We start from the raw sequence: 17,366 nt of genomic DNA on the forward strand, positions 1-17,366 counted from the left end.
ATTAAGAACACCTTCCCAATATTGAGTTGAAATTTGTCAGGGCATGGCAGCGCTCCACAATGCCACTTAATATAATGTTTACATACCCTACATTACTCATCTCATATGTATATACTGTACTCGATACCATCTACTGCATCTTGCCTATGCCGTTCTGTACCATCACTCATTCATATATCTTTATGTACATATTCTTCATCCCTTTACACTTGTCTGTATAAGGTAGCTGTTGTGAAATTCTTGATACACAAGGGAAACTGTTAAACGTGAAAAACCCAGCAGCATTGCAGTTCAGGACACAAACCGGTGCGCCGGGCACCTACTACCATACCCTGTTCACCCTCTGAATGGCACACATACATACAATCCATGTCTCCATTGTCTCAAAGCTTAAAAATCCTTCTTTAACCTGTATCCTCCCCTTCATCCACACTGATTGAAGTTGATTTAACAAGTGACATCCATAAGGTATCATAGCTTTCACATGGATTCACCCGGTCAGTCTTTGTCACAGAAAGAGCTGGTGTAACGTGCTTGATATGTTTTAAGAAAACAATTGTGGGATCCACCAACATCGGGTAGGTTGTAGAACAATCTACCAACAACGAAATCAAAATCAGAGAACAGTTGTGTGGTACGACGAAACACATTCCACAATTGATTCTAACCCATTCCAGACTGGATTCGATCTATTTGATTTATTCTATCAACTTATATATGCGCTGCTCAACTTAACTATAATATCCTCATCGTTATTCTATGCTATGTATTCTAATCTGAGAGTACGTGACAGATCTATTCCCCTCTAAAACGGTCCCTTCTCCGGCTGACCTCTCGGGGGGAGAGCCGAGTTCAACTCTGCAGCGACTCCAAATCAGCCCCACTCGCCGCCTCACACTCCGGCTTAGAACTTTTTGCTGTCGGGAAATATGCCCCCAGAGTAGCAGAGCATATTTGCATTTTGCAGAGAGGAAAAACAGTGCATGATAACAACACACTGATGCACTGTCAAGTCCTTACATACCTAAAGGGAGAGGAAAATAACAGACTCGCTCACACACAACCCAAACAAAGAGACTGATGGTTAACTCTGGGGTTATGTACATTGTTGACCTGCTTTCAAACTAGGCGGGAAGGAATTGGGTTTTTATTTCGTCCTTGTATTTACCTACAAACACATTCCCGTCTTCCACTCCTTCGCTCTTTCCCACCTTCCCATCCAGCTTTCTTCTCTCCTCTCTCCCTCGCTCAGCAATATGATGATCGTAATTGGACAACCACTCATTAGAGCCTGCATAACAAAACCCCATATGCTCCCATTGGTTTCATGATCTAGCGAGAGGCTTAGTGGTGGCATAGGTTGCCACGAAAAAAGCATTGCCATCATTTACAGAAATGCATTCAAATTAGGAGAGGAAGGGAGATGTCACGTTCTGACCTCTATTTCTGTTGTTTTGTATTTATTTAGTATGGTCAGGGCGTGAGTTGGGTGGGCAGTCTATGTTTGTTTTTCTATGTTTTGGGGCATTTCTATGTTTTCGGCCTAGTATGGTTCTCAATCAGAGGCAGGTGTCATTAGTTGTCTCTGATTGAGAATCATACTTAGGTAGCCTGGGTTTCACTGTGTGTTTGTGGGTGATTGTTCCTGTCACTGTGTTTGGTGTCACAGGATAGGACTGTTTTGCGTTTTCACATTTCTTGTTTTTGTTAGTTTGTTCATGTGTAGCGATTTATTAAAACATGAATAACCACCACGCTGCGCTTTGGTCCGCTTCTCTTCCTCCTACAGACGAACGCCCTTACAGGAGAAGACACTACCTATGGTATTATTGATAACAATTCATCAGTGTAGCCATGTGTAAAGGGGTAGATCATGTTTCCCTGATCTACCATTTCCTGCATTTTTGATCCTCCATGTACTGAGCTGAAAGTTGGAGCTTAAAACTGCTCGATGTGTCACCTGAACTGAAATGCACAGGCTGGCCCTTTGTCTGTGGCGTGTGCCCTCTGTACCCACATGCTCTGTGTGTTTGAACAGACCTGAATCCAACTCTGTGACCGTTCACCTGACCCAGATGAGCACAGCGTCATGTCTTGCCTAGTTAAATAAAGGTTCAATAAATACAACAAACAAAAAAATATGGAGGAGCTGAGTGATCAGATGTAACCGTCAGCTCAACAGCCTTGTCAACCAGCAGAAGAACAACACCAGTGGGTTACTTTGATCAGACAGAAAAGACGTTCATTTTCCAAACCACAACACAAACATCAGACAGGAAACACTGGCAGCTGCTGTATGTGGATGAGGGGCGTGTGTGGATAGTGTCGGGTAAACGCGCCTGTTGTGTCTGCGAGACAGTCTGAAATATCCACTTAGGCCCAAGAACCCTGAATAAATAGAGAATGCATTATGATGTTTTTTTTTTTTTTTAAGTGTGTGTTTGTGTGTGAAAACGGACGTGTGAGTGCATGTGTGTGTGAGTGCATGACTGGGGAATGTGTACAAAGTACACATACGTGTGCGCATCTCACTGACACGTCTCCTAGCCGTGAATTACCAATCTGTCCATAGGGACATGCTGCGCTGTCTGACCTCGCACAGCTGTTCACGAGGAGAGGATTATACACATCTTAACATACAAAGGAATCGGTCAGCCACATAAATACTACTGGAAAGTCATTCCGGTGTCCATGCATAGTACACACTTAAATACATCAAAGATAAACCACGTCGGTTCTCATATTGGCAGTCAGTGAGACGCTTGTGAGTCTTAGTGCGTCACCGTGTCTGGAGATTGGAGGGGGCTCTAGCCAGTCCAGTGGCTTATTCCAGAACAGTGGGCGAAGCACTGTGAAGCACTGTGGGTGGATAGATGCCGAGATGTCACTTTGCATTGAGCAGAAGGAACGCTTTATAATTGGAGCCCACTCTCGCGATCTGCAGGGCGGAGAGCGACGGCCTCGGCGTGGTGTGAATCCAGTCACTCGTATTACAGCAGCGTTCCAAGTCACACACCCCTGTCGCCTCTACTGCAAAACAAACCGAAGGAGTGCGGCACCTCGTGTGAAACTGATGGGTTAGCGCTCACCACGACACATTACAATAAATCACGCTTAAAAAGTCTCTGAACGCATGCGATGCAAATGGTCCAATCTTATCTTCTCTCTCCAGTTTTGGTACCAAGGCGACAGATGCAAGACTACTGATAACTGACCGGCAGATGTGAGCCTAGCGAAATCCCAAGGGAACATTTCTCCGCATTACTGCCAACAGATACTAATCTGCTTTGCAAGCAGGGGGACAATTCAACTAGGTTTTTAGCAAAAGGCATCACATTTACTCCTCATTACGAGTATGCAAACGCATATCGACACACCCTCACTCCCCAGAATCCAAGCATCCAGTGGCCTAGCGTTAGGCTTATTGGCGTCTATTATTGGTCTGATTATCTTCCAAGTTAATGTCCTCCCTCCTTGTGGCTGTCATTTGTCAAATGCTGGTGTGGATGTGTTTCTGACACCTCTGTGGTACGGGCCTGTTTTCAGACGATGCAGTCAGCGTCTCTCTCAGCCTATCCTCTGTCTGTCTCGACAGCGGCTGTAGCAAGGCCCAGCTCGCCTCCCCTCTCTCTCTGACTGCACCGCTAACGATTTAGTCTATATATAACCCCCCTCCCACCGTCTGTCTGCCTGCCTGGACAGTCTGCATGCGTGTCCCTCCTTTTCTCTTTTCCCCGCACCAGACCCATGCATCTAAACCCCATTTCCATTAAAACTCCACAGCGGGTACCAGAATAAGACACGTTGGTGTGGATAAAGAACGGCGCAGTTTGAGTGAAAGGCTCAATATTTGCTGGTTGCTAGTTTTTGACGGTTGTGGCAAAGATGAAAGAAGAAAACGGAAAATGTGAGCACATGAGGTGCGGTGAACGAGGGGGGGGGGGGGGGGGGGGGGGGGGGGGGGGGGGAAGACGTGCCTGTTCTTCTGCCAGATAGCGCCGAGGGCTCTGTGTCTTACTGCAGTCAATCCAGAATGTCTGGCGGAGACGGATGTAATCTTCTGAACACCAGCGTGTTCATGTCAACGCCGTTCCCATCTCGGCTTGTAGACAGTCCTCGGCAGTGACATCGTGAACATTCGATTGCCTTCCAACGTCAAACGTGTCATTGCCGTTATGTAAAAGTATAAAGACAAAATGACATCAACGGCATGGTGGCCCAAGTAACACAACTGCTGTATTTTAACACCAATAAACACATCTGTTTAAATATGTCATTTGGTATATGTCAGTGTAGCAAGCCAGGCAACTAAAAGCAACTTTCTTTTTTTGGTTAGTTTCTAGCAAGGTAGCACTCCCTAAAAAACTGCCACTTCCATGCAGCTACGACCGGAAGTGGCTTTTCGTAGCAGGTTAGGAAAGCGTTTTCGCTAAACCTAACCCCAACCCTTTTCCTAAACGTAACCTAAGTTCTCCTAACCTGCTAAAAATAATCACTTCCATTCGTAGCTGTTTCGAAGTGGCGTGTTTTTAGGGAATCTCCTAATGTTCGCCAGTTCAAATAATGACCAAAGCATAGCTGACGACATCTTAACTTTAGCCAATTTGTGTTCATTATTACAGGAAGATAAATCAGAACAAGGTCATTATTTATAAGGTAATGATAATTACCTGATAATGATAGATAATCAAATGTTATTGATTGCATACACATATTTAGCAGAATGATAATGATAGATAATGACCTGAAATGGTCTCTTCACACAGACAGTGTGGTGAAGACGTCGCAACAGCACATATTGAACCTCAGGAGGCTGAAGATATGCGGCTTGGCCCCTAAGACCCTCACAAAAATCTCAGATGCACCATTGAGAGCATCCTGCCGGGCGGTTTCACTGCCTGGTACGGTAATTGCACTGTTAGCAACCGCAGGGCTTTCCAGAGGGTGGTGCGGTCAGCCCAACGCAATACTGGTGGCGCCCTGCCTGCCTTCCAGAACATCTACAGCACCCGGTGTCACAGGAAGGCCAAGAAGATCATCAAGTACCTCAACCACCCGAGCCACGGCCTGTTCACCGCGCTACCATCTAAAAGACGAAGACGGTGGAGGTGCATCAAAGCTAGGAGCGAAAGACTATCAATCAAACAGTCACACTAGCCAGTCTCCGCCCAGTACCTTGCCATGAACTTTAGTCACTGTTCTAGCCGACTACCATTCGGTACTCTACCCTGCTGCCCTATGTGCATAGAGTCATTGAACACTGGTCAATTTAATAGTGTTTACATACTGTTTTACCCACTTTATAGGTACAGTATATTCTGGTCATGGCTCATCCTTAATAACTTATTATTATTGGTAGGTATTACTGCACTGTTGGAGCTAAAAATACAAGCATTTAGGCTACAATCCTTAGGAATCCTCACCCAGTTGACTACTTTGACTACTTTAAAATGGCGGAAGCATGGTGGAAGCCCTCAATGGCGCTGTCAATGCTAAAACGGCCTTCTGGTAACTAGAGGCCTCTATCATTCTCTATGGGTGTGCACTGTCTCGTTGCTGGTAACCATGACAACGGACGCTGCTACAGGGTCAGACTTTTCCATTTGAGACATGGAAAACCAACAGTCGCAGGACGGCCTACAGACATTCCACCGTGGAATTAAATTATATTCTAATAGCCTACGGACATGTTGTTAGACCAAGTATAAACCAGCCTTAAAGAACCACTGGAAACGCACACGTTTTTTTCTGTTCCTCATTATAAAAACAAGATGTTAGTCTTTGAGGAGTGTTTCCTTGACCGATTCTGGATTTGTCCCCCATGAGACATTGTGGATTGGGAAAGCCTCTTTCATTTCCTCAAAATCCCCAGAATGATAAGATAACTCAAGAAATCTGTAATAAACGTTGACGTGTTGGTCGATGATGTTTCAGTTGCTAATTTTCACATCTAACTAAGGTGTTTAGTGCAGTGTTTCTCAAGTAAAAAAATGTGTGAGGTGTCGTTCTATGTAAACAGTTGGCGCTGCTGGGCAGGTCTGTCTCACTGGGGACAAATTACCTGCCCTCCTGGACACCTACAGCTCCCGATGTCACAGGAAGGCCAAAAAGATCATCAAGGACAACAACCATCCGAGCCACTGCCTATTCACCCCGCTATCATCCAGAAGGCGACAAAGCTGGGACCCGAGAGACTGAAAAACAGCTTCTATCTCAAGGCCATCAGACTGTTAAACAGCCATCACTGCCAACATACGGACTCAAATCTCTGGCCACTTGAATAAATGGACTTAATAAAGGTATCACCAGTCACCTTAAATAATGCCACTTTAATAATGTTTACATATCCTACATTACGCATCTTGTATGTACTGTATTCTATACCATCTACTGCATCTTGCCTATGCCGCACGGCCATCGCTCATCCATATATTTACATGTACATATTCTATTCATCCCTTTACATTTGTGTGCATTTGGGTGTATAAGGTAGTTGTTACTTGTTAGATACTACTGAATAGTCGGAACTAGAAGCACAAGCATTTCGCTACACTAGCATTAACCTCTCTGCGCACGGAACCTGCTAGCGGGCTGAAATTCCACAGCATACGGTGATTGCTACATAAATATTCAAATTAACATCTGCTAACCATGTGTATGTGACCAATACAATTTGATTTGATTTGACAGTCTATGCGATTGGATCGAGAGCAATCACTGCAGCTGTTCACCCCATGTTAGTGGGCAAACGGACATTGTCAAATCAAAACTCAACCTTAATTTACCCGGTGTGACGCAGGGATTTTCCAAACTCCGTTTTAGACGAGACTGACTTTATGGCCTTAAATGATCCTTTCACACTTTGCAGTCAATCGATGAACTGTTTCTGAGTAATATCGATGCCACATCGGCCGTTTTGTAAGAGAGGTGTTGCTTTGTAAAGGCAGTCCCTCTTTAACACCAGATTTCTTTTTGAAGGCTGCCATAGTAAATAGACGGTCTCCGTTCCTGTCGCTTTCTTTCAACCTACTGTTGAGACTAGCCTAGGTCCTAATCAGTGGAGGCTGCTCACTCAATCCACTCCAGCCATTGCCACGAGCCCGTCCTCCCCAATTAAGGTGCCACCAACCTCCAGTGGTTGCAATAGTAGAATGAACCAGGTCCCAATTTCAAAATCAGCTAGCCCATGTCAGCTAAATAGATTTAGCTAAGTAGTTAAGTGAGGCTATCCAGCTATCTAAACCTTGTAGTTATGATGGCAAGATTACGCGTCAAGCGGCCTAGACTTCCGAGGGGGTCCCCCCATTTGATTTTGTTGTAATGTTTGAGTCGTGCAGACATCATTAGAACGCACAAAAGACATGGCCATTTTTTTTTGAATTGCAGGAAATAAGCATTAAAACTGCAACACTGCCTCTCTGCCAACAAGAGGTGTGTGAACAGTTGTGTCATGGACAGGTTTTTGAGTGTGTGTGTGTGTGTGTGTGTGTGTGTGTGTGTGTGTGTGTGTGTGTGTGTGTGTGTGTGTGTATTAACACCCCTGTTAATACACTGATAAATGACTATATCCATCTGGGTCGCCTCAAATACTATTTGAGTAGCCCTGCTTTAATTAAGGTTCTACTTTGACCAGGCACATGGACCTCAGTCGATCTGTAGAGTACAGCCCAGAGATTGTAAACAATTCTAGCTTCCTTTTACTTCTTGAAACCCTTTATCTGATGTATTGTTCGGGCACTTGAAAGTAGGACTATTTTTCTTCATTGACTTCCTCTGCCCTGAAATTGTGGAGGTGCTTTGCCATCGTGTTGTGATATTTTTCCACTAAATTGACTTAATTCGATCAGGCTCGGCACAAGGTCCTCCAGCGTGGGCTATATTTAAGAGCAAATCCTCATGACCTTTTGGGAGCTCTGTGTCCGCTGGATGCCAGCCACTTAGCCTCACTCTCTCCCTCCAAGACTGAGTGTACCAGGGTGGAAGAGTTAAGCTTTGCCCGGATCCTCAGGCTGATTGGGACTGAAACCCCTTCATCTCAATGTTGGCACAACACAACGATGTTGTTCCTGCTTTTACCATGTCACCCATCTCTCTATATCTATTTGTCTGTCTCACTCTCCTCCTGGGTCCCAGTCTCTCACTTCAGCAAACAGCTTGACCTTGAAATGTCCTGGCCCTCCCTCCCCCACTCCATCCCTCGCCTCAGCCTCCCCTCCGGCTGCATCTTGTACTCATTAATTTATCCATTTCTTTATTTTGTGACAACCGGCTATCCTCTCCGCCTGAACGGCCATCGTGATGTAACGTGAGTGGTTGCTTGACGAACACCCCTACGCCTCTAACTCCTGGCGCTGTGTCCTCTGCCTCACGTACGTCAGAATCAGCTCCACTAATAGGGACTTTGACGGGCAGAGGAGAGGGAACCCCCTATCATTACTGACCGGCAACGTGAGCAGACGCGCTAATGGGCTGCGGTGTTGGAACAGACATAAAAACAGGCATTAGAGCACATGCTATTTACATTCTCTGAAACCTCCATTACAGGACATGCCGTTCAACATTGCACAGTCTTCCAAAGCCCTCCAACCATGTCACATCTTAAAAGCCCTTTATCAACATGCCAACCGCTAAAGTGTCTACATCCAGTATCGCTGCAAGATGGCCAATTACCTTATACACACACAGCTATACTCCCACCTCCTTGGGGATGACATTTCAGGCGAGTTCAGGGGACCTAGTTGACACGAGCACCACCACCTAAGAAAATGTCTGTAAGGGATCACACACAATTTAGGCCGTTTTTATGCCCACAAGCTATATCAATAACACCCATGAAAACTATGACATCTCATCCAACAGTAGAGTAATGGGAAGCAGTTACAGGAGGATATTTTTATTTTTAACCCCACCTACCTGCAATCAAGCAAAAATAAGGATCTGCTTACGACCCCCACATACAACCACTATTTGAATAGATCACAACAATACGCCCAATGGCACTGTTGGCCCAGCAAAATCTAGCAGACTGCCCAAGAATACGTTTAAGAGGTGGAAAATATAGAGATTTTTAAAGATGCAAAAATGTGTATAGGTGCATGTGTTACGGTGCGTGAATGAGGACCCAAAAGCGAATCAACTTAAACAGAGCTTCTTTAATTACCAAACATAGGTAGGCTCAGATGGACCGGCAGATTCCGACAGGACAGGACAAGGTTACAGCAAACATGACGACAGTCTGGTTCAGGCATGAATGACACAAACAAACAAGAATCCGACAAGGACAGGAGCAGAAACAGAGAGAGATATAGGGACCTAATCAGAGGGAAAAAAGGGAACAGGTGGGGAACGGGGTGAATGGGTAGTTAGGAGACAAGGGACAGCTGGGGGAAAGCGGGGGAGAAAAGGTAACCTAACACGACCAGCAGAGGGAGACAGGGTGAAGGGAAAGGACAGAGACAAGACAACATGACAGTACATGACAGTACCCCCCCACTCACCGAGCGCCTCCTGGCGCACTCGAGGAGGAAACCTGGCGGCAACGGAGGAAATCATCAATCAGCGCACGGTCCAGCACGTCCCGAGAGGGAACCCAACTCCTCTCCTCAGGACCGTACCCCTCCCAGTCAACCAGGTACTGATGACCACGGCCCCGAGGACGCATGTCCAAGATTTTACGGACCCTGTAGATAGGTGCGCCCTCGACAAGGATGGGGGGGGGGGGGGGGGAGACGAGCGGGGGCGCGAAGAACGGGCTTAACACAGGAGACATGGAAGACCGGGTGGACGCGACGAAGATATCGCGGAAGAAGAAGTCGCACTGCGACAGGATTAATGACCTGAGAGATACGGAATGGACCAATGAACCGCGGGGTCAACTTGCGAGAAGCCGTCTTAAGGGGAAGGTTCTGAGTGGAGAGCCAAACTCTCTGACCGCGACAATATCTAGGGCTCTTAGTTCTACGCTTATTAGCAGCTCTCACAGTCTGCGCCCTATAACGGCAAAGTGCAGACCTGACCCTCTTCCAGGTGCGCTCGCAACGTTGGACAAAAGCCTGAGCGGAGGGGACGCTGGACTCGGCGAACTGAGATGAGAACAACGGAGGCTGGTACCCGAGGCTACTCTGAAAAGGAGATAGCCCGGTCGCAGACGAAGGAAGCGAGTTGTGGGCGTATTCTGCCCAGGGGAGCTGTTCTGACCAAGACGCAGGGTTGCGAAAAGAAAGACTGCGTAAGATGCGACCAATAGTCTGATTGGCCCGTTCTGCTTGACCGTTAGACTGGGGGTGAAAGCCGGAAGAGAGACTGACGGAAGCCCCAATCAAACGGCAAAACTCCCTCCAAAATTGAGACGTGAATTGCGGACCTCTGTCCGAAACGACGTCTGACGGAAGGCCATGAATTCTGAAAACATTCTCGATGATGATTTGTGCCGTCTCTTTAGCAGAAGGAAGCTTAGCAAGGGGAATGAAATGAGCCGCCTTAGAGAACCTATCGACAACCGTAAGAATAACAGTCTTCCCCGCTGACGAAGGCAGTCCGGTGACAAAATCTAAGGCGATGTGAGACCACGGTCGAGAGGGAATAGGAAGCGGCCTGAGACGGCCGGCAGGAGGAGAGTTACCGGACTTAGTCTGCGCGCAGACCGAACAAGCAGCCACGAAACGACGCGTGTCATGCTCCCGGGTGGGCCACCAGAAACGCTGGCGAATGGAAGCAAGCGTACCCCGAACGCCAGGGTGGCCGGCTAACTTGGCAGAGTGAGCCCACTGAAGAACGGCCAGACGAGTAGGAACGGGAACGAAAAGAAGGTTCCTAGGACAAGCGCGCGGCGACGGAGTTTGAGTGAGTGCTTGCTTTACCTGCCTCTCAATTCCCCAGACAGTCAACCCGACAACACGCCCCTCAGGGAGAATCCCCTCGGGGTCAGTGGAGGCTACTGAAGAACTGAAGAGACGAGACAAAGCATCAGGCTTGGTGTTCTTAGAGCCCGGACGATAAGAAATCACGAACTCGAAACGAGCGAAAAACAGCGCCCAACGCGCCTGACGCGCATTAAGTCGTTTGGCAGAACGGATGTACTCAAGGTTCCTATGGTCAGTCCAAACGACAAAAGGAACGGTCGCCCCCTCCAACCACTGTCGCCATTCGCCTAGGGCTAACCGGATGGCGAGCAGTTCGCGGTTACCCACATCATAGTTACGTTCCGACGGCGACAGGCGATGAGAAAAATACGCGCATGGGTGGACCTTGTCGTCAGAGAGGGAGCGCTGAGAAAGGATGGCTCCCACTCCCACCTCTGACGCGTCAACCTCGACAACGAACTGTCTAGAGACGTCAGGTGTAACAAGGATAGGAGCGGATGTAAAACGATTCTTGAGGAGATCAAAAGCTCCCTGGGCGGAAACGGACCACTTAAAGCACGTCTTGACAGAAGTAAGGGCTGTGAGAGGAGCTGCCACCTGACCGAAATTACGGATGAAACGACGATAGAAGTTCGCAAAGCCGAGAAAGCGCTGCAGCTCGACGCGTGACTTAGGGACGGGCCAATCAATGACAGCTTGGACCTTAGCGGGATCCATCTTAATGCCTTCAGCGGAAATAACAGAACCGAGAAATGTGACGGAGGAGGCATGAAAAGTGCACTTCTCAGCCTTCACAAAAAGACAATTCTCTAAAAGGCGCTGGAGGACACGTCGAACGTGCTGAACATGAATCTGGAGTGACGGTGAAAAAATCAGGATATCGTCAAGGTAAACGAAAACAAAGATGTTCAGCATGTCTCTCAGGACATCATTGACTAATGCCTGAAAGACAGCTGGAGCGTTAGCGAGGCCGAAAGGAAGAACCCGGTATTCAAAGTGCCCTAACGGAGTGTTAAACGCCGTCTTCCACTCGTCCCCCTCCCTGATGCGCACGAGATGGTAAGCGTTACGAAGGTCCAACTTAGTGAAAAACCTGGCTCCCTGCAGGATCTCGAAGGCTGAAGACATAAGAGGAAGCGGATAACGATTCTTCACTGTTATGTCATTCAGCCCTCGATAATCTATGCAGGGGCGCAGAGACCCGTCCTTCTTCTTGACAAAAAAAAACCCCGCTCCGGCGGGAGAGGAGGAGGGGACTATGGTACCGGCGTCAAGAGCTACAGACAAATAATCTTCGAGAGCCTTACGTTCGGGAGCCGACAGAGAGTATAGTCTACCCCGGGGGGGGGTGGTTCCCGGAAGGAGATCAATACTACAATCATACGACCGGTGTGGAGGAAGAGAGGTGGCCCTGGACCGACTGAACACCGTGCGCAGATCGTGATATTCCTCCGGCACCCCTGTCAAATCACCAGGCTCCTCCTGTGAAGAAGAGACAGAGGAAACAGGAGGGATAGCAGACATTAAACATTTCACATGACAAGAGACGTTCCAGGAGAGGATAGAATTACTAGACCAATTAATGGAAGGATTATGACAAACTAGCCAGGGATGGCCCAAAACAACAGGTGTAAAAGGTGAACGAAAAATTAAAAAAGAAATGGTTTCACTATGATTACCAGAAACAGTGAGGGTTAAAGGTAGCGTCTCACGCTGAATCCTGGGGAGAGGACTACCATCCAGGGCGAACAAGGCCGTGGGCTCCTTTAACTGTCTGAGAGGAATGTCATGTTCCCGAGCCCAGGTCTCGTCCATAAAACAGCCCTCCGCCCCAGAGTCTATTAAGGCACTGCAGGAAGCTGACGAACCGGTCCAGCGTAGATGGACCGACAAGGTAGTGCAGGATCTTGAAGGAGAGACAGGAGTAGTAGCGCTCACCAGTAGCCCTCCGCTTACTGACGAGCTCTGGCCTTTTACTGGACATGAAGTGACAAAATGACCAGCGGAACCGCAATAGAGACAGAGGCGGTTGGTGATTCTCCGTTCCCTCTCCTCAGTCGAGATGCGGATACCTCCCAGCTGCATGGGCTCAGCACCCGAGCCGGCAGAGGAAGATGGTAGTGATGCGGAGAGGGAGGCGACGGAGAGCGCGAGCTCCTTTCCACGAGCTCGGTGACGAAGATCAACCCGTCGCTCAATGCGAATAGCGAGTTCAATCAAGGAATCCACGCTGGAAGGAACCTCCCGGGAGAGAATCTCATCCTTTACCTCTGCGCGGAAACCCTCCAGAAGACGAGCGAGCAAGGCCGGCTCGTTCCAGCCACTGGAGACAGCAAGAGTGCGAAACTCAATAGAGTAGTCTGTTATGGATCGATTGCCTTGACATAGGGAAGACAGGGCCCTGGAAGCCTCCTCCCCAAAAACAGATCGATCAAAAACCCGTATCATCTCCTCCTTAAAGTCTTGATACTGGTTAGTACACTCAGCCCTTGCCTCCCAGATTGCCGTGCCCCACTCACGAGCCCGTCCAATAAGGAGAGATATGACGTAGGCGACACGAGCAGTGCTCCTGGAGTAAGTGTTGGGCTGGAGAGAAAACACAATATCACACTGGGTGAGGAACGAGCGGCATTCAGTGGGCTCCCCAGAGTAACACGGCGGGTTATTGATTCTGGGCTCCGGAGATTCGAAAGCCCTGGAAGTGGCCGGTGGATCGAGGCGGAGATGGTGAACCTGTTCTGTGAGGTTGGAGACTTGGGTGGCCAGGGTCTCAACGGCATGTCGAGCAGCAGACAATTCCTGCTTGTGTCTGCCTAGCATCGCTCCCTGGATCTCGACGGCTGAGTGGAGAGGATCCGAAGTCGCTGGGTCCATTCTTGGTCGGATTCTTCTGTTACGGTGCGTGAATGAGGACCCAAAAGCGAATCAACTTAAACAGAGCTTCTTTAATTACCAAACATAGGTAGGCTCAGATGGACCGGCAGATTCCGACAGGACAGGACAAGGTTACAGCAAACATGACGACAGTCTGGTTCAGGCATGAATGACACAAACAAACAAGAATCCGACAAGGACAGGAGCAGAAACAGAGAGAGATATAGGGACCTAATCAGAGGGAAAAAAGGGAACAGGTGGGGAACGGGGTGAATGGGTAGTTAGAGGAGACAAGGGACAGCTGGGGGAAAGCGGGGGAGAAAAGGTAACCTAACACGACCAGCAGAGGGAGACAGGGTGAAGGGAAAGGACAGAAACAAGACAACATGACAGTACATGACAGCATGAGGTCTGCGCTGGTTGTCTGCTCTTGTTGCCCACAAGTGACAGTGGCAATTTTACACTGATGTCTAGAAAACAACAAATTATATGTAATAAAAAAAGTACAAAAATAATGTGAACTGGATGGAATATATGGGGAAAAATGCGCCACATGTTTTTTTTTTTATATTCAATGCAACCAAAAAATAATTTACTGAACAATATGTTGAAAGAGGAAGCAAAGTACTTTAAGCATATGTTTTCGTATCAGTCTCCTCCATCTCCACTAACCAAAGTTAATTTAATAAAGTTAATAGAGTATTTTTCCTTATTAATAAGGTCAAATTAACAGAGGAGGAACTTCTTGATGCCATTAAAGCTTTAAGTCTGGGAAAACTCCAGGGCTGAATGGCATACCATTTGAGGTATACCAAAACTTTATTGATGTACTATTGATGTACTCAGTTACTGGCATGTTTTAATAAAATGGTAAAAAATGGTAGATTAACAGATACTCAACAAGAAGGTCTGATTTAAGTATTACTGAAACAGGAACCAAGTGGTAAATATAAAGATCCAGTCCACTAAAAAAAAAATGGAGGTCCCTTACACTTCAGTGTTGTGATGCATAGCACTTAGAATTAAAATCATCTCTTCTACAATGGGTTAAACTGTGTACAATAACCATAGGTGTAAAATAGTAAATAATGGCCTCTTCTCAGAAAGCCTTAAGCTGTCAAGAGGAGCAAACTATCCAACAATAATATCAAGTGCCAAGAAATCCAGAGCTTAAAAACAGACAGATGTGTCATTGTACACTGATGATTCATGTTTTCTTTTAAATCCACAATTTGTATCCCTCCACATCCTCATAGAGGATCAAGAAATATTTTTCTAACCTCTCTGGATTAAAACCAAACTATGATAAGTGTACTATAGTACGTATTGGATCACAAAAAAAACAACTTTTACATTACTGTGTAGTTTACCAATAAAATGATCTGACGGTAAACTGGACATACTCTGTATTCATATACCGAAAGAAAGAAATTATCTCATTACAATACATTTGAATAGAAAGTTAGCAAAAATAGATAAGATCTTGCTACCATGGAATGGTACCTGCCTATTTGTGGAAAAATCTGATTAACAATTTATTCATATCGCAGTTGATCTATTTGCTTATGGCCTTCCCTATATCTAGCGACTTGTTTTTAAATTATATGAGCCAAACAGATTCAATTTTATTTGAAAGGGCAAGCCCCACAAAACTAAACGGGCCTATTTATAAAATGAATATAAATTCAGAGGGCAAAAATTATGAAATATTAAAGCATTAGACCTCTCACTAATGACTTCAGTCATACAAAAGTTATACTTAAATCCAAACGGGTTCTCTAGGAGATTAGTAAGAATGTCTCACCCCATGTTCAAGAATGGCCTTTTCCCCTTTATTCAGATTACAACCTCTCACTTTTGGTTATTTGAAAATGAAATGATCTCCAAAATATCACTATTTTCAAAACAAGCCAAAGAAAGTTGGTTTGAATTTCAGTTTAATCCACCAACAAATATCATGGTTAAACTCAAATATACTAATTGATTAAAAACATATTTGGGGGAAATAAATTAAGTCATAAACAGGACTGGTGGAGTTATGTCACACATGCAACTAAAAACAATATGGAAATGTCTGCTCTCTTCAAAATTACAACCAATTAATTGCAGCATTGCCAAAAATGGAAGAGGTAAGTGGAAGGGGGAGAAAGTAAGGAACGTATCTGTCAGCCCTGCATCAAAGACCAAAATAGGACTAAGAAAATTGGGACAAATAAAAAAAGTATACCAGTTCCCCAAAAAATGACCATACAAACTATATACTAAGCAAAAAAAGAAATGTCCCTTTTTCAGAACCCTGTCTTTCAAAGATAATTTGTAAAAATCCAAATAACTTCACAGCTCCTCATAGTAAAGGGTTTAAACACTGTTTCCCATGCTTGTTCAATGAACCTGCACCTGTGGAACGGTCGTTAAGACACTAACAGCGTACAGACGGTAGGTAATTAAGGTCACAGTTATGAAAACTCAGGACACTAAAGAGGCCTTTCTACTGACTCTGAAAAACACCAAAAGAAAGATGCCCAGGGTCCCTGATCATCTGCGTGAACGTGCCTTAGGCATGCTGCAAGGAGGCATGAGGACTAACAACACCTGCACGGGATCGGTACATCCGAACATCACACCTGCGAGACAGGTACAGGATTGCAACAACAACTGCCCGAGTTACACCAGGAACGCACAATCCCTCCATCAGTATTCAGACTGTCCACAATAGGCTGAGAGAGGCTGGACTGAGGGCTTGTAGGCCTGTTGTCAAGGCAGGTCCTCACCATACATCACCGGCAACAATGTCGCCTATGGGCACCGTCGCTGGACCAGAAAAGACTGGCAAAAAGTGCTCTTCACTGACAAGTCGCGGTTTTGTCTCACCAGGGATGATGATCGGATTCGCGTTTATCGCGGAAGGAATGAGCGTTACACCGAAGGCTGTACTCTGGAGCGGGATTGAATGTCCAGGAACTTGCAGGTGCCTTTGTGGAAGAGTGGGGTAACATCTCACAGAAAGAACTGGCAAATCTGGTGCAGTCTATGAGGAGGAGATGCACTGCAGTACTTAATGCAGCTGGTGGCCACACCAGATACTGACTGTTACTTTTGAATGTGATTTTCTGGAATTTTTTCTCTCATTTTGTCTGTTATAGTTGAAGTGTACCTATGATGAAAATTACAGGCCTCTCTCATCTTTTTAAGTGAGATAACTTGCACAATTGGTGGCTGACTAAATACTTTTTTGCCCCACTGTATATATATATATATATCACAGAATTGCTCGCTGTCGGGGACAAAGGAAATGCTCCAATGACAAAAAAGTCAATATTGTGTGTGAAAATGACTGGGGTGACAGACTATTCCTCTCCGTGGGATTGGTGAAGCAGACAGAGAGAGAACCACCTGTTTCTCCAAGGGACCCCGACGGAGATTGAAACAATCCACAACCAGAACCCCCCCCCCCCCCCCCCCCCCGGACTTTGATTATGACTGCAGGCACATCACAGACAGCCAGGCTGCAAGTTCACTTAGAACGGACTGAAGCGTTCTACCATTCTGGAGGGACGTATTCGCATATCAGCTGGGATGGCTTGGGGGGGGGGTCGAGGCTGTGTGAGTCTTGTGCTAGATCGTAGCTGG

At 46.4% G+C, this 17,366-nt stretch overlaps 1 protein-coding gene across 5 annotated transcripts in view; it reads right to left on the reverse strand.

The window, feature by feature from the left end:
- LOC110503574 (leucine-rich repeat and fibronectin type III domain-containing protein 1-like protein) overlaps positions 1-17,366 on the reverse strand; it is a 121,811-nt gene that overhangs the window by 51,083 nt on the left and 53,362 nt on the right. The window contains exon 1 of one of the 5 annotated variants that reach the window (XM_036961478.1): positions 8,671-8,787. The exons of the other annotated variants lie outside the window; for them this stretch is intronic. The gene's annotated coding sequence lies outside the window, so the exon portion shown is untranslated. Of the gene's footprint in view, positions 1-8,670; positions 8,788-17,366 lie in introns of those variants that run through there. 5 annotated transcript variants of the gene reach the window in all.

The sequence above is a fragment of the Oncorhynchus mykiss genome, chromosome 24 (assembly GCF_013265735.2).
Source record: "Oncorhynchus mykiss isolate Arlee chromosome 24, USDA_OmykA_1.1, whole genome shotgun sequence".
In the NCBI taxonomy this organism is placed as follows: domain Eukaryota; kingdom Metazoa; phylum Chordata; class Actinopteri; order Salmoniformes; family Salmonidae; genus Oncorhynchus; species Oncorhynchus mykiss.